General features: G+C 35.2%; 1 protein-coding gene across 3 annotated transcripts in view; it reads left to right on the top strand.

Annotated features, from left to right (window-relative positions):
• Positions 1 to 21,453, top strand: part of SGMS2 (sphingomyelin synthase 2) — a 106,020-nt gene that overhangs the window by 38,931 nt on the left and 45,636 nt on the right. The window contains exon 1 of one of the 3 annotated variants that reach the window (XM_051966583.1): positions 12,436 to 12,540. The exons of the other annotated variants lie outside the window; for them this stretch is intronic. The gene's annotated coding sequence lies outside the window, so the exon portion shown is untranslated. Of the gene's footprint in view, positions 1 to 12,435; positions 12,541 to 21,453 lie in introns of those variants that run through there. 3 annotated transcript variants of the gene reach the window in all.

Genomic DNA, 21,453 nt, shown 5'->3' with positions numbered 1-21,453 from the left:
TTGGGAACTTCTCATTTCTTCCCTCTCTGATTTTTAGATTTTAAAGAATGGCTCCTTCTACATTTAAGAGCTTGTTAGTAGGAGTTCTTTAGTAGCTTTTCCCTCTTTAAAGGCTTTCAGAGATAATAACAGACTGGACTGAATTCCATAAAATTACAGATTAAGAGGTAGAAGGACCTTATTTTCACCTCCAATTTATTTTATTTTAATTTTAATAGCTATCTACTTTCGCTTCATATATCTTTGCCAGGAGTGGAGAATGAAAACAAAACTCATGTGATAAATGTGATAGTCAAAATAATAAATTCAAGCCTTGACCATGTGTGAAAAAAAACCATACTATATCTTGAATCTAATCTCCTAAAATAGAGATATTAGGAAGGTAGATAGTATACTTCATCATCTGTCCTCTGAAATCATGGTCTATATTTGTCATTTTATAGATGGATAAACTGAGGAACAGAGACAAAAAATGATTTAGAACACAGGTGACAAAGGCAGATGTTTGAATTCAGTTTTTCTAGCTCCAAAGCTGTTTCCATTGGATGTCATGTTAAAAGCTTAAACTCAGCATATCCAAAACTGAACTCATTGCCTGTCCCCCAAAGCCTTCTCCCTTTAAAATTTCTCTATTACTGTTCAGGGCATCACCATCTTTCCAGTCATTTAGGCTTACAACCTAAATGTCATATTTGACTTCTTGCTCCCTTTAATCTAATCTGTTGATAAGGCCCATTTGTCAAGTTTGCTTTTGTAACTCTCCTATATGCCCCCTTCTTTCTGCTTATATTGTAAGCTCTTCTGCAGGCTTTCATTACATCACACCTGGACTATTACAGCAATCCAGCTGGCAGTAGCTGGTCAGCTACTAATTTTAAATTGAAAATCTGACCATGTTCATGGCCCTATTTGGTAAATGTTAGTGGTTCCTTATCACCCTCAGAATCAAATATAAAATACTATTTACTGTTCAAGGCCCTCATAACTTCCCTTTCCAATCTTCTACTTTAACCACTCTCTAGTCCCCATTTTCTGCAACACAGTGACACGGGCCTTCTTGCTATTCTATGAACAAGATATCCGATTCCTGACTTTGGGGGTTTTCACCATCTTTCTCCTGTTCCTGACTTCATCTACAATCCACTTTCTACAAGAAGCCTTTTTCAATCACCCTTAATTCACCCTTTTCTCTATTATTTCCATTTTATCCTCTCTATTCCTTGTTTATACATAGTTACTTCATGTTATCTCCTCCATTAGACTTTGAAAGCAGGGGACTATCTTTCTGTCTTTTACCTCTTTTTGTATCCCTAGCATTTAGCACAGCCTGGCACACATAAGTATTTAATAAATGTTTATTGAATGACACCCTCTAAATGAATCTCGATGTATTTTGGAATATTTTCATAAGTAACAGTTTTGACTCATACTAATGCAATATATTCAACATTTTTACATATACATGTATGACTATATATGAGACAAACAAGTTTCAGTCCTCAAAATCCTTTCAAGCATAAAGTCATGAAAGAATATCTTCTGCCCACTATACTAGCAAAAATGGCTTCACATGTTCCAGTAGTATTCAAAAGTTCAAAAGGTACCATAAACCTACCCTATGCTTTCAAGTCTAATCTATGTCTCACATCCAATCATCACACCTCAATATAATTCAACTAGACGAATTCTCTGAGTTTTTGGGAGACTTAACAAATTAAAATGATATTCTATGTTTAGTAAGATCCAAGAATTAAAAAAATAATAATTACCGTTTATGTAGCTTTTTAAAGTTTTCAAAGTGCTTTACAAATATTTCATTTGATCCTTACAACTACTCTCGGAAGTAGATACTAATATAATTCCTACTTTACAGGTGAGGAAATTGAGGAGGTCATAGGTTAAGTAACTTTTCCAGAATCTTCTGGACTCCAGCTCTATCTGCTGTATCACCTAGGTACCTGATAATATGCAGATGCCCATTGTCTACTTCTGGGCAGCCTTCTGGAGTGACAGAAAATGGTAGTAAACTCAGCTAGAACAATTTATCTAACTCTTGCCCTTGGCTAGATGTGACTGGCTTTCATCATCATTTATTCCTTCAGTTCTGGTACATATTGTGTATATACCCTGCAGCAATTTGCCATGACTCTGGATTACTCTGTGATGAACAGCCATGCTTACCACTACAATGACACCAGGTAAAAGAACCAGGACAGATAATATAGTATAGTCCAAGCTTTCCATGTTTCTTTGCCCTTACTACATTTATTATGCATTTTCTCCCCTTAGGGAAATGTTCTGAATGCCAGTAGAGATGTAGCCTGGATTCTTGATGCCTTATTGTCTAGGGCTAAATTATCATGAGCTTGTTCAGTGGATAGAATGGCAACAGAGCTCAAATTCTGATTTCATATCTGGCCTCAGATTCTTACTAACTTTGTGACTCTCAATTTCCTCATCTGGAAAATGAGCTAAAGAAGGAAATGGCAAGTCACTTTAGTATCTTTGCCAAAAAAGACACAGATCGGGTCAGGTTCTTGATTCTGTGACTAGAGGGTTCAGCCTGCAGTCAAGAAGACTGATCTTCATGTATCATCATGGTGTCATCAAACATCTATTAGTTATGTGACCAAGCAATTCACTTAACTCTGTTTCAGTTTCCTTATATGTAAAATGAGCAGGAGAAGAAAATGGCAAATTACTCATTCTTTTTTGCCAAGAAAACCCCATGTGGACTCATGATGAGTTGGACACAATCAAAATGACCAAACAGCTACTGAACAACTACAACCTAGGGCATCTGTATCACTAGAAGGAATTTCTATCCATCTTTATAAAATCAGAAGTCCATTAAAGTACTAAAGAATTCATATTTTCAAATTCTATTACCTTAAAGTAAAGAGGAGTTTGTGCAATTAAACTGACTTGTCAGTAAACATTTATTTAACTTGCCACTCTTCAGGCATTGTGCAAATCGATGCTGTAAGGAAGGCATAGACTCAGTGGCTCCCATATTTTCACATTCATATGGTCACAGCAGGAAATTAAAACAACCGTCTCTATGCTAATAATTCTCAAATCGATATATGCAGCCCTTATCTCTATCCTGACTTCCAGTCACTTACAGCACCTGTTAGACATCTCCAGTTATCCCATAGGCATGTCAGATGCAAAACATCCAAAACAAATTTTATCATTTTTATTTTTAACCTCTTCCCCCTTCCCAATTTCCTTTTTTTTTTTTTTTTAATAATTATAACTTTTTATTGACAGAACTCATGCCTGGGTAATTTTTTACAACATTATCCCTTGCACTCACTTCTGTTCCGACTTTTCCCCTCCCTCCCTCCACCCCCCTCTCCAGATGGCAAGCAGTCCTATACATGTTAAATATGTCACAGTATTTTCTAGATACAATATATGTGTGCAGAACCGAACAGTTCTCTTGTTGCACAGGAAGAATTGGATTCAGAAAGTAAAAATAACCCGGGAAGAAAAACAAAAATGCAAACAGTTTGCATTCATTTCCCAGTGTTCTTTCTTTGGGTGTAGCTGCTTCTGTCCATCATTGATCAATTGAAACTGTGTTAGATCTTCTCTTTATCGAAGAAATCCACTTCTATCAGAATACATCCTCATACGGTATCGTTCTTGAAGTATATAATGATCTCCTGGTCCTGCTCATTTCACTCAGCATCAGTTCGTGTAAGTCTCTCCAAGCCTCTCTGTATTCATCCTGCTGGTCATTTCTTACAGAACAATAATATTCTATAACGTTCATATACCACAATTTACCCAACCATTCTCCAATTGATGGGCATCCATTCATTTTCCAGTTTCTAGCCACTACAAACAGGGCTGCCACAAACATTTTGGCATGTACAGGTCCCTTTCCCTTCTTTAGTATTTCTTTGGGATATAAGCCCAGTAGTAGCACTGCTGGATCAAAGGGTATGCACAGTTTGATAACTTTTTGGGCATAATTCCAGATTGCTCTCCAGAATGGTTGGATTCGTTCACAACTCCACCAATAATGCATCAATGTCCCAGTTTTCCTGCATCCCCTCCAACGTTCATCATTATTTTTTCCTGTCATCTTAGCCAATCTGAGGTTTGTAGTGGTATCTCAGAGTTGTCTTAATTTGCATTTCTCTGATCAATAGTGATTTGGAACACTCTTTCATATGAGTGGAAATAGTTTCAATTTCATCATCTGAAAATTGTCTGTTCATATCCTTTGGAAATTTATCAATTGGAGAATGGCTTGACTTCTTATAAATTTGAGTCAATTCTCTCTATATTTTGGAAATGAGGCCTTTATCAGAACCTTTAACTGTGAAAATGTTTTCCCAGTTTGTTGTTTCCCTTCTAATCTTGTTTGCATTAGTTTTGTTTGTACAAAGGCTTTTTAATTTGATATAATCAAAATTTTCTATTTTGTGATCAATAATGATCTCTAGTTCATCTTTAGTCACAAATTTCTTCCTCCTCCACAAGTCTGAGAGATAAACTATCCTATGTTCCTCTAATTTATTTATAATCATGTTCTTTATGCCTAAATCATGGACCCATTTTGATCTTATCTTGGTATATGGTGTTAAGTGTAGGTCCATGCCTAATTTCTACCATCCAATTTCCTTTTACTGATCAAAAGTACCACCTTCCTTCCAGGAATCCAGACTTAAAACCTCATTGTCATCTTGAACTTTTTACTTCTACTAGCCCATGTAGCCAATCTGTTATCAAGTATTGTTTTTATCTTCCCAGCTTCTCTTATACATATCCCTTTCCCTTCTCTGATACTGTCACTATCCTGGAGTAATCCTTCATTATGTAATTCCTGGCCCACTGCAATAGTTTTCTAATTGATTCCTGTACTTTAAATCTCTCCCCATTTTAATCCATCCTTCCATTCAGCTGCCAAAGTGCCAATACAGCTTTGTCATCCCATCATTCAGTTAATTCCAGTGCTTCCCTATTACCTCAAGGATCAAATATGATATCCTTTTTTTGATTTTTAAAACCCTTTACAACCTGGCCCCTTTTTACAATTAACTTTTCTCTATAAGCTAGTCCCAGTGGTTTTTGAATGTTCCTTACACAAGTTAATCCATCTCATAACTCTATGTGTTTTCATAGACTTGCCCCATGCTCGGAATTATTTCCCTTCTCATCTGTCTGGATTCCTGTTCCTCTGACCTCTCTCTTTCTTCAACTCCCTCCTCCCCACTTGTGATTACTAGTGTTTTTCCTCTGACATTAGCTCCCATTTAAATGGTATCAGTCATATATGTACATAGTTGTTTGCATGTTTTCTTCCCCATAGATTGTGAGTTCCTTGGGGGCAAAGGTTCTGTTTTTGCCTTTCTTTATTTCCAACACCTGGCACAGCACCTGAGGTGGATTAAGTGCTTCCTAGAATTCAGTCAGCATTCTGACCCGACTGATAAGCATCAATGAGGAACCTAGGTGGGGCATTGCCACTTTCTGGAAGTTCCCTGCTTTGGAACACGTTCTTATTATTCATTTAAAAAAAAAATTTGACTTCCAACTTCTTTCTCTCACTTCTCCCTCATCCATTGAGAAGGCAAACAACATAACAAACATATATGTGAAGTCGTGTAAAATGTTCATTTTGTAAGTGAGGGAACTGAAACCGAAAGAAGTGAAAAGACTAAATTAATAGGAGAGGCAAGTTTGCTGAAACTGAAGAGGGTTCCAGAGGCTCTAGCAAAGTGTATTTCCAAGGTTCCTCTGATGGGAATATGCAAGAGGAAATCTCATTCATTTTTCCCCTTGCAACTCACCCCAGTCTTGACTCTAAGTGATGATAACACCCTCTCTTTTGTAGCTTCTTCACATTTTACTTTGCAGTTGAACAAATATTACACTCTATTCCCAAAGGGAGAGCTGAGAGACAACTTCTGGATCTTCTACTTTTGGCTGACCACCCCATATTTCCCCTTTTCTTTCTGTTTTTATTGTAGGATCCCATACTCCTTGTTTGAACAGAGAAACTTAATAATTATAGGAGAAATGTATATTTGTTTTAATGATATTAAATCAGAACTTTTTGGCACTGGAAGGACTGGTGTAAACCAGCATTGATGCTATATCTATCTGCCTTCCTTCTGTGACTGGCTAGAATAGTTATTATAAATAATATGCTTTTCAGTATACGCAGTTTTTCTTCCTCTTCAACATCAAAGAGGGAGAAAAAAAATCCTAAAAAGAATCAGAAAGCTTAACAGTGCTATTGAATTAGCATTCTCTGTTCTGTCAGATAAGAAGAGGAATGATAGTAGTAATATTTCCATTATATGCATGAGGAAGCAGAAAAAATTTGAATAGTTCATAGCAAATGAAAGGGGAAAAAAGTCTAATCAAAGATTACAAGCAGTTGAGGACAAGCCAACGGTATTGTGGGAGTAAAAAGAGATCTTCATTTGGAGTTGTGAATGAGAGTGTGCATTTCAGCCTCTTAGCTATTTGTATGATTTTGTACAAATCACTAAAATTCTCTGGGCCTCTGTTTAACTGATCTGTAAAATGAGAAGGATCCCAGGGTCTCACAACTAGATGAATTTTCCTGAATTTAGGTCATATACTTTCTATCCACTATTCCACCTAGGTGCTATCCATCAAATCTCTTAACAATTAGAACAATCTAAAAATGGAATGTATTTCCTTGGAAGTTTCCTTGGGTCTTCTAGTGGAAGCTGGATGAGTATTTGTATTGTAAGCAGGACTCATTATTTGAATAAAATTGGAAGTTCTATAATATCCTTCCCAACTCCAGGATTCTGTGATGTCATAATTTTTATTTTGAGCAAGATAACTGGTGAACTCCCTGGATGCATATAAAATGAGTTCATTTACATAAAGCTTTTTGGAATGCCCAAGTATTGTGTAAAATTAAAGTATGTCTCTCTTGACTGATATCTTTTAAATTCACATTGCCACTAGTTTTTATTAACTTCCCTCTTCCTTCATAGCTTTCATTCTACTTACTGGCTTCAGTAGTCAGTTACTTCAGTAGATTTCACATAATAACCTTGTCAAGATAGTAGAGTGAGAGTCAGCATTTTTGCCCAGTTAATGCAACATACTTCCTCTATAAACAACCTAGAAAAGGCGTTAGACCAAGTTCTGATTAAGAAAACTGAAGAAAAAAAAAGTTAGAGAGAGTAATTTTTTGAGCCCAGAGAAAATAGGAAGACAGGTCTACAGATCTGGAGTGAGGACTGTCCAGAAACTCAGCCCAAAAGTGGTAAGGGTTTTGAGACTGAAGAGTAAGGCCAGAAGCACTAAGGCAGAAAGAGAACCTGGGAACTTCTCTATCAGCACTGAAAAGAGAAATGTCACTTGTTACTCAATTCAAGCCACTGTTTCAGAGCAGAGCTCAATTACAAGCAAGAGAGGCCCAAGTTGTATACAGAGTGTGGAACAAGTTCCAAAAACTTGTGACTGAGCCCTGTAGCAGAGGGTCTGCTCAGTTCTAACCTTTAGCTCCACACATACACCTGCAGATTAGGAAATTTCCAGGCTAAGAAACCAAGATCAAATGTAAGTCAAATATCTGTAATGCCAGAGAAACTGAGGCAAAAGAGAGATTAGAGGTTTTATTTGAAAGGGAGAGATTGTGCTGGGACCAGATGGTTCCATGATTTGGTCCCAGAGCTGAATGAGACTATTGTCTCCAAGAATCCAGCCTCCAGCCCCGAATGTGAGTTCTTAATGATATTCTTAATAATTATATACACACATACATACATACATACATACATGCATGCATGTGGCTCTAAGCTACCAGGGGTTAGACCAATGTGGGGGTGGAGTCAGAGCACTGAGAGCGGGAATGGACAGATTCTGGTTCAGACAGGGTGGAGGAGGCACCAGACATGCTGATAAGTAGGGAAGGTCTGGGGTCATGATGTCTGAGATAGGAGGTCTTTTTCCTTATCTGGATCATGATGATTAGGAGGGAGGGGGTTGCAACCAGGTAGAACAATAGGGAAACTGAGGTAGAATAATCAAAAGAAATTGTGGCACAACAAACTACATTCAACCTACTGAATCCAGTAAGTCTCCTGAAATTCAATTACATACAATCCAACAGACCCAAACCTGAGTCAAAAACATGTGTAGCTCATATTAGGAGTGAGTGAATAAATATCTCCCCAGATCACACCACCTCAGAAGCACCAAAAACTTGTAGGGCCTCCAGACTCAGCTTTGAAAACAGCAGAAGGACCTAAAAGATAAAAGCTCAAGTCAGATAATACCCCTTAAGGTTAGAAGATTCTAAAATTAACATAAAGTCCAAAGTCAAAAAGTGTGCTGGAAGAATGAGGAAACAAAAAAAGAATCTGCTCGTGCTATAGCTATTTGTGATGATAGGGACAGAATGACAGAAAAATACCTATAAAGAAGTTTCAAAAAAAGAATACAGATTGGATATAAGGCCAACAAAAATTCTTAGAAGAGTAAAAGAAAGAGCTAAATGTGAAAAGAAATGAGAGCTATGCAAGAAAATTATAAAAATAGAATTAATGGAATCCATAAAAGAGGGACAATACATTATTGAAGAAATTTACTCCTGAAAATGAGAATTGGTCAGATGGAAGCTAATGATTCTATGAGATGTCAAGAAAAAATTAAAAAAAAAGAAAAAGAAAAAGAAAAAAAAAATGAGAAAATTGGAAGAAAATGGAAACATCTCATGGGAAAAAACAATTGACTTGAAAAATATATCTGGAAGAGGTAGTTTAAGAATCACTTGACTAGGTGAACAGAATACTGTTCCCAAAATCAAGGGCACCTGAGTTCAAATGTGGTCTCAGACGGTTACTAGCTTTATAACACTGGGAAAATCACTTAACTTTGATTATCACCAGTAAAATTAAAAAAAAAGAAACCTAGACATCATATATGAATAAATCATAAAGGAAAAGGCCCCAGATATCTGAGAACAAGTAGGCAAAGTAGAAATTGAAAGAATCCACTGGTTACCTCCTGAAAGAAAACCTGAAATGAAATCTCCCTGGAATATTAGAGCTAAAATCCAGAACTACCAAGTCAAAGAGAAAAATAGCAAGTAGCAAGAAAGAAAGATTTAAGATACTATGCACCACAGTCAAGATCACAGAAGATTTAGCTGTTACCATGATGAGGTCAGGGAACCAAATGATGAGGTGGGACTGGGAGAACTGGGAGACCAGAGAGGATCTCCCTTCCCGGTTGGAGGCACAGGTCCTATGAGAAAGAATTCGCAAACCCAAAATCTCTGTGGCAAGAAGGGATTTATTGGAATTGAGAAGCCAGTGTGTTAGGAAGACAGACTTCTTAGTGGGCAAGGAATATAGCGAAGGTGGGTTACACTGAGAAGATATTTTCAACAGTGAGCAAGGTCCTATTTAGGATATCTGCAAAGATTTGGGGTTCAGAATTGTCATCTGAGGCTTGGGGTTTCAATTTAAAATGGAATGAGATTCACTCAATGTTGACAGTGCTCTAGGCCTAGATCTCCCATTGAAAAGAGATTACTTATCTTTGGGAGTTTGAGCTACTGGGAATGGTTCCGCACTAATCTTCAACTCAATAGCAGATATGACCATATTCCTGGCCACAATCTCCAATTGAGAGAGACCACTTAACTGGCTTCCCTGAAGGGTGAGCCTCTTTCAGAGGCAAATTTGGACAGTTTCAGGGTTCACCCCCATCATTTCCCCACAAAAGATTTCAGTTTACATCAACCATTTAAGGAATGAAGAGCCTGGTCTTTGATATCCAAGAATGCTAAGGATCTAGGATTACTATCAAAAATAACTTACCCAGCAAAATTAAGTATAATCCCATTGAAGTTGATATTTAATGAAATAGCTTTTTACTCATTCCTGATGAAAAGATTAATGTTGAATACAAAATTTGACATTAAAACACAGGACTCAAGAGAAGTATAAAAAGGTAAACATGAGAGAAAAACCATGGGAAACTAAACAAGGTCAAACTTTACATTCTAATATGGAGAGGATACATGTAATTCCTCATTACCAGGGTTTTTAGAAAGAGTTTATTAAAAAGAAAACTTGGATGTGATTTTATTATTTTTAGGTGATCTCAAAATAAGATTGAAAGCATATAGGACACAGGAATGTGTTGATAGAGAGGAATGGGGAAAGGAAGAATGGGCAACATTACTTCACATAAATGGGGTACATAAAAAGTCATTGTGGTAGTTGGAGGGAGCCCCATTGAACTTTACTTTTATTTGAGCTGGTTTAAGGAAGGAGCAATAAGCATACATACACAATTGGGTACATAAATTCATCATGCCTAATAGAGAAGTAGGAAGGAAATGGGTTAAGAGAAATTGGTGGCTAAGAAGGAGGTGATAAGAGAGGAAAGGTAAATAAAGGGAAGTAGTGGTCAGAAACAAAAAAGACAGTTGAAGAGGGAATAGAGTGAAAAAGAAAGATAAATACAAGAGAAGAGAATATAAGAAAATAAACAGTAATCATAATTGTAAATGCTAAAGCTTTTTGCAGATGATATGAACGTTTATTTAGAAGAGCCCTATAAAATTAACTAAAAAACTAATTGAAGCAATTAAATTAAGTAAAGTTGAGGGATATAAAATAAACACAAATCATCAGCATTTCTTCATATTACCAACAAAATCCCACTTAAAATAACTATAATCAGTACAAAGTACTTGGAAATCTTCTGTAAAGACAAACCCAGGGACTATATAAAGACAATTACAAAATACTTCGCACAAATAAAGACAGATATAAATAAATGAAGATATATTAATTGCTTATGGGTGGTTCTAATTAACATAATAAATATAACAGTACAACCTACATTACTTATTGAGTGCAATACCAAACTTATCAAAGAATTGGCTTGTATAATGTTTAAAAAAATAGAATATAGTATTTCTGAAGTAAAACTTTGCTTTCTAATAACTAATCTCTCCTTTTCTTTTCTTTTCTTTTTTTCTTTTTTGGCTGAGGCAATTGGGATCAAATGACTTTGCCCAGAGTTAAGTGTCTCAGATGATTTGAACTCAAGTCCTCCTGACTTTAGGGCTGTTACTCTGTACCACCTAGCTGTTCCCATAATAACTAATCTCTTAAGACATTATCTTTTGTTCACTTTCCAGGTAAAATCTATTCCTAGTCACAAGTTGTTTTGTACTGAGGCACTTCTCCAAATGTGAGACCTTTGGGTAGCTTCTGATTTTATGCGTCTATTAAGGATATATTTCTAATTTATTTACTCTCTTGAAATGTTTGTAATTCCTTTTTGCTAGATGAGATCTCAAATCTGTTAGACTTAAAAACAGATGCTTTGAGGGAAAGTTATGATTTATTCCAAGAATCAAGTTATGTACTACTTTTATTCAGCCATCTCTTGACAAAGCAGCATATTCAACAACCTATAGATAACCAGCTGTACCTTAAAAAAAAAAAAAAAGAAAGAAAATCCACAAAAAACAAATTTTGTGATCTATTTTCTTGGTACCTTTAGTTGTATGTATTATCTATAAAAATGATCTTGTGGTAGCATATGCCCTCTGAATAGCTTCTCCAGTGATATATTTAATTTAACAAAATGACTCAACAATAACTATATATATATCATTAACTATATATACATATACATATATATGTTGAGTCATTTTTTAGTTATGTCTGACTTTGTGACTCTATATGAGGTTTTCTTGGCTGAGATACTGGAGTGGTTTTGGCATTTCCTTCATTTTACAGATGAGGAAACTGAAGCAGTTATGTGACATGACCATGGTCGCACAACTAGTAATTGTCTAAGGCCAGATTTGAATTCAGGAAGATGAGTTTTTCTGACTCCAAGCAGAGCACATTTAGAATTTTTAATGTCAATTAAATTTCATATATAAACAACAAACTTTATGTGAGAAATAATGACTTGGCAGTTCATTTTGAAAATATCATTGTTTTCTTATTGAATGGTGGCTTTGTTTTAAAATATATTGGTTTATATTTAACATATATTGGATTATTTGCCATCTAAGGGAGGGGGTAGAGGGGAAATTGGAACACAAGGTTTTGCAAGGGTCAATGTTGAAAAATTATCCATGAATGTGTCTTGAAAATAAAAAGCTTTAATAAAAGAAATAAAATATATTGTTTTATTCTTATGGTTCTATGAATTATATAGCTCTGTTTTTACTCAGTACACTCCACTGCCCCCACATATAAAATTTATACATTTGAAAACTTGTCTGCTATTCATTTTGTGTCAACATCACATATACTTAAGCACGCATCAAATTTAATTTTGATTCCTTTAGTAATGTTACATTTTATAAAGTTGAGAACTTGGTTTCAAGAATAATTTTATTCCCTTGTTTATAGAGTTTAAATCCTCTTTTTTTTTTTTTTTTTTTTTTTTAATTTCCCCTCTAGCTCATTTACTGGTGTAAGACTGCAAATTCCATCACCTTTTTAGTTGAAATGGGAAGCTCTAAGAGGAAATAAAACCTATTGCTAACAGGTAATATTTTTCTTCTCTTTTTTAAAGAGTTATAATTTTTTCAGCCCTACTTCATTTTCCTCTGAGTTTCCTGCCAAATCCTGGTGCACTGATTTCAGGAAAGACTCCACTTGGGATCTTGTAGCTCTCTGCCTTGTCAACTTAAGTAAATTTGGGGCTTCTGTGTGTTCTGTTGCTAAAAATTTTGTGCTTTAACAGCATAAGGAGAAGATGGGAAGGCTCTCCACTAACCTAAACAAAAAATTCTCCTTTATTCCTTCCATACTATGGCTTTTTATTAGAAATTATTTTTGGTATTTTTGGTTTTTATTTAAACTTTTTTATTTTTTGCAAAGATCTGTATTTCTCCTTTTTCTTTCTGTCTCTCCCCACATCTTTCTGTTTTTCTCCTTTCTTGTCTGCATTTCTCATCTGTCTCTGACATGCTGCCTCTGACTTTTTAAAAGTCTTTAGAATAGTTTCTTAAAGGAAATATGGGCAATAAAATATTCTGGTCATGTATAAGTGGGTTTTTTACTCTGTTTCTTGTCTTAGTGAGTATAGAAAAACTGACCAGTTCCCTGCACACATTCCCTAGCCTGTTTGGATTATTGCCAGAAGAAAATATAGTTATTTTCAATTAAAAACTTGTTATTAATAATAAATATAAATTAGCCATCATTTAAAGTTCACCATTAAATTGTTCTAACAGCCAATTTCTAAGATTATATTTTTAATTTCAACAATGACTCTTAGCAACTGTGAAGAGGAATCCCTGAGACTGTCTACCCATACTGGCAAGAATTTCCAAATACTTTTATCAAGCTATTTCTTTTCCCCTTGGCAAAGTCTGCCCCTGTGATGAAGTGGGGGGGGAGGAAAGGAGGAAGCTTAAGAAGAGGTGGGAAGTTGGAGAAGATGGGCCTCAAAGGGAGAGGCAGACAGTCTGAAAGGTTTTGTCTGGAAAGCTCCCATCAAGGTGGCAGAATATATTTGGCAATCAAGGAGGACAGAAAAGTAGTGCAAATTTTTTGGGGAAGAGCAATTTTCCTTCTCTCTGCTGCTGATAGAATATATATCTGCTATCATAGTAAGCCACACAAGAAATTAAATGTTAATGGGGTGAATATACAATTTTCCTAATTCAGAGTTTAGCTGCATTTACTGAGACAGGGGAGTATATGTAGGTGGGATCATTTGAGAATCCTTTAACAAGTGTCATCTTATTTTTTGCATGATTCTCTTGAAAGTAAAGGTAAAAAAGCCATTAATGTTATAAATATGCTTCAGTGTGAACTTTTGTGTATTTATAGAGATAGCAGTGGAATTTGGATGACTTAGCACTATAACTAATAATTGCCCTTTCTTCTCCAGTATTCTGGTCTTTTAAAAAATTTATCATTGTAAAAAATTTTAATAGGTCTGTACAGCACTTTGATATGATGTTTGTTAGTATTAATAAACTAATCATCATTCTTTTGATTTGAAATGAATTGGGCCTCTGGGGGAGTTTATTGAAAGGATAGAATGAAGAGATTAAATCTTTATGTCTGAGCCTTTTAGCTGAGTCACTTCCTGTCTTTGACTCTTGAAAGCAAGTCCCTTATACTTTCTAAGGATCAAGTTTTCTTATCTATCAAATGTAAATAATAATTTGTTGTTTAATCATGTCCAGTTCTCAGTGACCCCTTTTGTTTTGTTTGTTTCCTGGAGTGATTTGCCATTTCTTTCTCTTATCTAAATTTACAGATGAGGAAATTGAGACAAACAAGGTTAAGTGACTTATAAGTGACAGTAAATGTCTGAGGTCAGATTTGAACTGATGAAGATGAGTCTTCCTGGTTCTTAACCCAGTGTCCTATTTATTGTGACACCTAGCTGTCTCCAAATAATAATAGTAATATGTTTCTTTTTTAAAATAGGGATAATAAAAAGTAACATTACCTACTCCATGAGGTTGTTGTATTAAAGGAGGTGATAGACATAAAATGCTTTAAAACTATAGAGTCCTAAACAGGATATCCCAAAGTGCTGTTTTAAGCTATTAAATAAAGCTGCTCTAAAACCTTTGGGACAACATGAATAAATGACAGTAACTATTATTTTTTAGTCTATCTTCTTTTCAAGTAATGTCTACCATCATCTCAGGAACTAGTTTGAAAATAATTGAAAATTAGCCACAAAGGAGAGATGAAACAATTTAACCACAGTATTTGATACAAACTGAGTCTCTGTGGGTATTTCTGTAACTTTTCAGAGAGAGATGGATGAAAGACTTCACCTTTTTAATTTCCTTGGTTTTTTTTCTTGGATTGAGTGGATTAAGTCAGATTCCCAGATATTGCTAGGCAAATCTAATTCAGTATTTATAGACCTTTTGCTCTTTTGCATATGAGCTCTTTTGCAAAGAAACAGAAGGCCTTTAAAAAAGGGTTGGGCAGAGCTAATCAATCAAGCCACCTGCAAACTGACAGATTGAGGTCATGTGGATCATAAACTTGAATAAATAATTTTACCAGAGTAAAAATAGAATGAATTTTTTTGTTAATTGCAGTGTTTTCTTCAATTCTTTTAAATAAGGTTTAAATCATAGAAAATTGGTAAGCAGTATATTTTTTTTTAAAAAATGAAGAAATTCATGACAGTTGCTGTACAATTTCATTGGGCCTAGAAGTTGTGAAATGGGAATTTATTTAGATGTATTTATTTAATTTATTTAGATGTATTTCAGTTAAACACATTAAACATTTATCCTGGTATGCCCTCCATAGTCACATTATGGGATTATCTCTATAGCTTTAGGACATGTGTTAAGAATGAAAAGTTTGAAAGTGTAGGTATGGTGCTGCTGATTTGATTTGGATTGTTTTCTTTGGTAAGTCAAAAATACACCGTTTGATAGCATCTATATCTTAAAGAGATTATGAAAATCAATTTTGACATCCTTGATTTTGCTTGGCTTTCCAGGGGCAAAGCTGGAGGGGAGTCATCTGGTAACCATGGGAGCCCAAAAGTGCTATACTTACCTTTGTCCAGGCTTTATTGTCGAGGGTTTTTTTGCTGCCAAGTGTCAAGGGCAGTGAAGTTGTAGGAATTGTGGGAATTCAGCACCAGTGAGTCCATCACATACCACAATTATGATGGCTAGCTATGACATTGCCATAGTGAATGCCACTTTTGGAAAGAATTTCAATTGCTACTTAAGCAAGCCAGCATTAACAGTTTCATTCATTCTAATTGTGAGTTTCTATGTTTCTAGATGCTATGTATTTCCTAGAAGTTGGGCTTTGTCCTTTAAATGTTAAAATATTGACTCCACCTACCCCCTAAGCTGCCCATTTTCTTTACATTTAGCAGTTTGGTAATTCTGTTCATCCCTGGTGGTCTCCTTTCCCAGCGGAGACTAGTATTAGAGAATGAGCACTCTTTCATCAATAGAATATCTGTAGTGAGGATGATAGTAAATAGAAACACCGCTTCCCTCTTAGGAAACTGAAACTATAAGAGAGAATAACATTTATCCCTAGGTTTTCTCCCTGAAATAATTAAGAAAGATTGTAAGATGCCTTGGATGTAACATTTGAGAAGCTTAGAGCATTGAAGGGGAAGAGCTTGGACAAAGATCTCAGACTATCTGTTTTGTGCCTGTAGGGGTGGGGCTGACACTTGCATCAGGATGGTTTGGCCATTTCCATTCTTCTTCATTATCATTCTTTATGTTTGCCAAGCAATAGCTGTTTCAGTTTGTTAAATGCTTTCCTCTATGTGATTTCATTAAATAATGTTATATAATGATCAATTCAACTCTGCCATATTTTGGGTTTCTCCGGGTGGGGGTCCCTCTTGGGAAAGAGAGATTTCCATTAAATTATTCAGTTGATTTTCTGTTACAAATCACTATGATATAAATTTGGGTACCAGTAACCATTTCTTTCCCAGGACTTGATTATTCCTAGATAAATTGATTGCAAATCTTTTTTAGAATTTTTTCCCTTTAATAAAATAAAAGGGGGCTGCTAGATGGCACAGTGGATAGAGCACCAGTCCTGAAGTCAGTAGGACCTGAGTTTAAATCTGAAATCAGATACTTTAACACTTCCTAATTATGTGACTCTGGGCAAGTCACTTAACCCCAATTGCTTTCACAAAAAAAAGATTAAAAAAAAAATAAAAGTTTGTGGGAAATGTCGTAAAAATGTATGTGCTGCAAATTTGTGTTGTAGATTGGGTACCAACATGGCATGACATTGCTCAAAATGTCTCATATATCCTCTTGTACTATTGTAATAATATTAGGATATAATTGTATGAAAAAAGAAAGAAAATTTGTCATACATCTTTCAGTCTATAAATGCTAAGTGCTAAATTCATGACTGATTTTTCTCATCTTACTGTTGCCATTTGTACTTCAAGTGTTTTCTATGTTTTCATCTAGAATAGGTATGATTGACCTTTCTAGGTTAGTAGGAAATCCATAAGACTTTTGACTGTGAATCATAAAATTTCTTCAAAGTTCTTTACCATTTCTTCTCCATTTTTATGTTTCATGCAAAGAGATAATTAAGAAAAAAAGGATCACTTGCAAGAAATTTCTTATTTATTTATTTATTTATTTTATAATTACTTTTTATTGATAGAGCCCATGCCAGGGTAATTTTTTTTACAACATTATCCCTTGCACTCACTTCTGTTCCAATTTTTCCCCTCCCTCCCTCCATCCCCTCCCCTAGATAGCAAGCAGTCCTATATATGTTAAATATGTTGGAGTATATCCTAGATACAATATTTGTTTGCAGAACCGAACAGTTCTCTTGTTGCACAGGGAGAATTGGATTCAGAAAGTAAAAATAACCCAGGAAGAAAAACAAAAATGCAAACAGTTTACATTCATTTCCCAGTGTTTTTTCTTTGGGTATAGCTGCTTCTGTCCATCATTGATCAATTGAAACTGAGTTAGGTCTCTTTGTCAAAGAAATCCACTTCCATCAGAATACATCTTCATATGGTATCGTTGTTGAAGTGTATAATGATCTCCTGGTTCTGCTTATTTCACTCAGCATCAGTTCATGTAAGTCTCTCCAAGCCTCTCTGTATTTATCCTGCTGGTCATTTCTTACAGAACAATAATATTCCATAACATTCATATACCACAATTTACCCAACCATTCTCCAAATTGATGGGCATCCATTCAATTTCCAGTTTCTAGCCACTACAAACAGGGCTGCCACAAACATTTTGGCACATACAGATCCCTTTCCCTTCTTTAGTATTTTTTGGGGATATAAGCCCAGAAGTAACACTGCTGGATCAAAGGGTATGCACAGTTTGATAACTTTTTGGGCATAATTCCAGATTGTGCTCCAGAATGGTTGGATTCGTTCACAACTCCACCAACAATGCATCAGTGTCCCAGTTTTCCTGCATCCCCTCCAACATTCATCATTATTTTTTCCTGTCATCTTAGCCAATCTGAGGTTTGTAGTGGTATCTCAGAGTTGTATTAATTGCAAATCAATAGTGATTTGGAACACTTTCATATGAGTGGAAATAGTTTCAATTTCATCATCTGAAAATTGTCTGTTCATATCCTTTGACCATTTATCAATTGGAGAATGGCTTGATTTCTTATAAAGTAGAGTCAATTCTCTATATTTTGGAAATGAGGCCTTTATCAGAACCTTTAACTATGAAGATGTTTTCCCAGTTTGTTACTTGCAGGAAATTTCACTGAAAGTTGGAGGAAGAGTTATGTTTTTTAAACTATGAATAAATGATTTGACTTACTGACTTTAGACTGCATTGGCACTGAGAGTATCCTAAGAAATATAATGTTTTTTTTTTTACTTCCATCATGTAGTGCCTAAAATAGGTTTGGAAAAGAGGCTATTTAGCATGGGGGACACACACAGACACACAAAAACTAGCCTAAGAGTCTAAAAGGTCTGAATTCTTGTTTAGTTTTTGACACACAATAGACTGTGTGATTCTGGGCATGTCATTTACTTAGCATTCCCATATTATTTTCTAAGACCCTGAAGTGCAGTGAAAGTAATGCTCTGCATTGGCAGAGGAATTTCATTGAGAGCTCTCTATACCAATAAAATCACCATGGACTGGTAGAAAATAAATGTTGAAACCAGCGGCAGATGGTAACTAGAGGCTCGTTCTCCTGTCTACACTTAAATTCCATCTTCCAAACCTTCAAGACCCCATATTTTAAAACTGGAGGCCTTCTCAGATGCTGAAATTCCTTGGATGAAAGGGGAAGTTTTGAGTTTTCCAAAAAGACAAGCAGGCTTTTTCACAAACAGTTATAGCTTTAATGGTCTGGAGTAGAGCCAGCCAAATGAGTCAGACCTCTAGTTACCTGGAGGGTTGGGGGGTGGGGTGGGGAGGAACTCTCTCCTGATGGTGACATCAGATATTAATGACTTAGTTCTGCTGTAAAATATGTTCATTGGTCAAAAATTGAGTGGAGTAATTCTCATGGACATGGCAGGCAGTTTCCCTGTCCATTATAATTATAATCCAAGCACTTGATGTACAACTGAGATTGAGTGTTTCCTTTTGCCTGAAATTAGTATAAAGACATTTTTAAACTATATAGATTCCAGTTAAAGTTGCATCTGTGGAATGCACAGTGGAATTTTTTTTTAATTTTTTAATTTTTAATTTTTTTTTAATCTTCTAGCTTTTTATGTTAACAAGGGGAAAGAACTGTATTAAGGTTAAGAATTTGGCTCCCAGGTCTAGTAGATGGATGGAGACAGTGCTGAGTAAATAATCATCTGCTGTGTGACTAAATGTACCTGTGCTTATACTAGAGTATCTCCTGCCAAACACAAATAAGTTACTAAGCAACAAACAGTGATTCAGCTACTTGAAGCACAATACTCCAATGAAATGTCCACTTTTTAAGTATCTCCAGGAAAGGTCACTGTTAACTGGACACTGGAGAATTGCAATGATGGTAAGTGGCTTGGTCTTTACAGACATCATCAAATCAAGGAGAATCTAGGGAGTAGAAGGTATGTAAACAGATGTTGGGATGGAAATTATTGTATAGGTTGAATGTTGTTGTTCCCTCATTTCCCATTTAATAAAAGTCTGCAAGTTAACAGCTAGGTGACAGCTAGCTGTACTCAAAATCCTTACAAGCTTTGTTGTTATGGGCAAGTTACTTAACTCTGTTTGCCTCACTCCTTTCCTGGACTTGGGAGATGCTATTATTTTTCTTTACATCCTAATTTTTAAAACATTAAAGAGAAAAAGAAAATCTGTATTTTAATTCAACAAAATAATTAATAATAATTACTACACATAGGAGAGAACAGGAAGAAGAGAGGTTATTTCTTTCTCATGGTTCAATCATGGTTTTTTCAAGGAGTTGATCATTATAAACCAACCTTTCCTTCCTCAAACTTGAAGTGGTTTTAATCTCTTTCCTACATGTATTTATGCATATTTATACACATCTGTATATATATACACATACACATTATTTTATGTTAAGATTATTACTACCTATGTTATATTCCTTTATATTAGACAATAAGGGGAGAAAGGACAGATACTAGATTTTATCAGTCTTATCTGTAGCTCCTCCAGTGTCCATCATGATATGTTGTACATACTATATATGTTGTACTTACTATATTTTCGTTTGTTGAACTAGAAAATCAGACTATGGAAATGGACCAAATACTAGATCTGATTTATTTTTTAAAAGATATTAGTTTTTTGATGAATATAAATGATGGCCTAGTATGATAATTAAACACTAGATCCTGAGAAAAAGTGTTATTCCTCCCCAGAAATGAGTCGCTCACTATTCTTTGAATTTGGATGTCATTAATTCAAAAATAGTTTTCTAATTTGCTTGTGGTATGCTATAGACAGTGTTTCATAAAAACAGGTACTGTAGGTACTTGAAATGTTTACAGAATCTTTAGATAACTTTATGAAGTTCATATATTTATTTTGGCAGGACTTGAATTTAGTTTAATATGTAATATGAGAATGCTGCAAGGAATGATGAAAGGTTTTATAGGTGTTTTCTGGAATTATCCAATTTCTGATCAGAGAAAGGAGAGGAGAGGGGACTGACATGGTGCTGAATCAGCCATATAGCAACTTTAATGAATAAAAAAGGGTTAAGTTGCTTTATTGAGGGCATGATGAAATCAATCTTGACATTTGTTCCTCACTGTAGGTGAGTGATATAGAGACAAAAGACATTGCCAGAAGGAATCTAGAGAGAATGTTCTGACAAACTACAATGTTCAAGTCAATAAACCCTGGAGAGGTTCTTAAACTGGAATCACTTGGGAGTGGAGGGGCAAAGGGATGTGGTCTATAGGTTTGAATGGGGAGAAAAAATGTTTTTATATTCACTAACCTCTAACCAAAATGTAGCATTTTCTCCCACTGTTTATGGTAGGTATAAGTATTCTTCTGAGTAGGGAGGGCCATAGGATTTGCCTATAGAATTTAACTAAGGCGTCTACCACAAAGAAAGAGTCTCTGCCTTAGAGATAATGGTTTTTCACTGTTGTCCAAGGAAAGTAAAGTTGTAAGATCAGAATTTGAATTTGAGAAATATGAATTTGAGAAATGAACAGCTGGTATATAAGATTGTATTGGCAGAGTAGAACTTATATTTCTTTTTTTTTTTTAATTAAAGCTTTTTATTATCAAAACATATACATGGATAATTTTTCAACATTAACCCTTGCAAAATCTTGTGTTCCAATTTTTCCCTTCTTCCCCTCACCTCTTTCTCTAGATGGCAAGTAATCCAATATATGTTAAACATGGTAAAATATATATATGTTAAATCCAGTATATGCATACATATTTATACACTTGCTACACAAGAAAAATCAAATCAAAAAGGGAAAAATGAGAAAGAAAATAAAATGCAAGCAAACAAC

The sequence above is a fragment of the Antechinus flavipes genome, chromosome 6 (genome assembly GCF_016432865.1).
Source record: "Antechinus flavipes isolate AdamAnt ecotype Samford, QLD, Australia chromosome 6, AdamAnt_v2, whole genome shotgun sequence".
Lineage (NCBI taxonomy): Eukaryota > Metazoa > Chordata > Mammalia > Dasyuromorphia > Dasyuridae > Antechinus > Antechinus flavipes.
The sequence above is the reverse complement of the archived record's forward strand: the minus strand, read 5'-3'. Positions and strand labels throughout refer to the sequence as shown.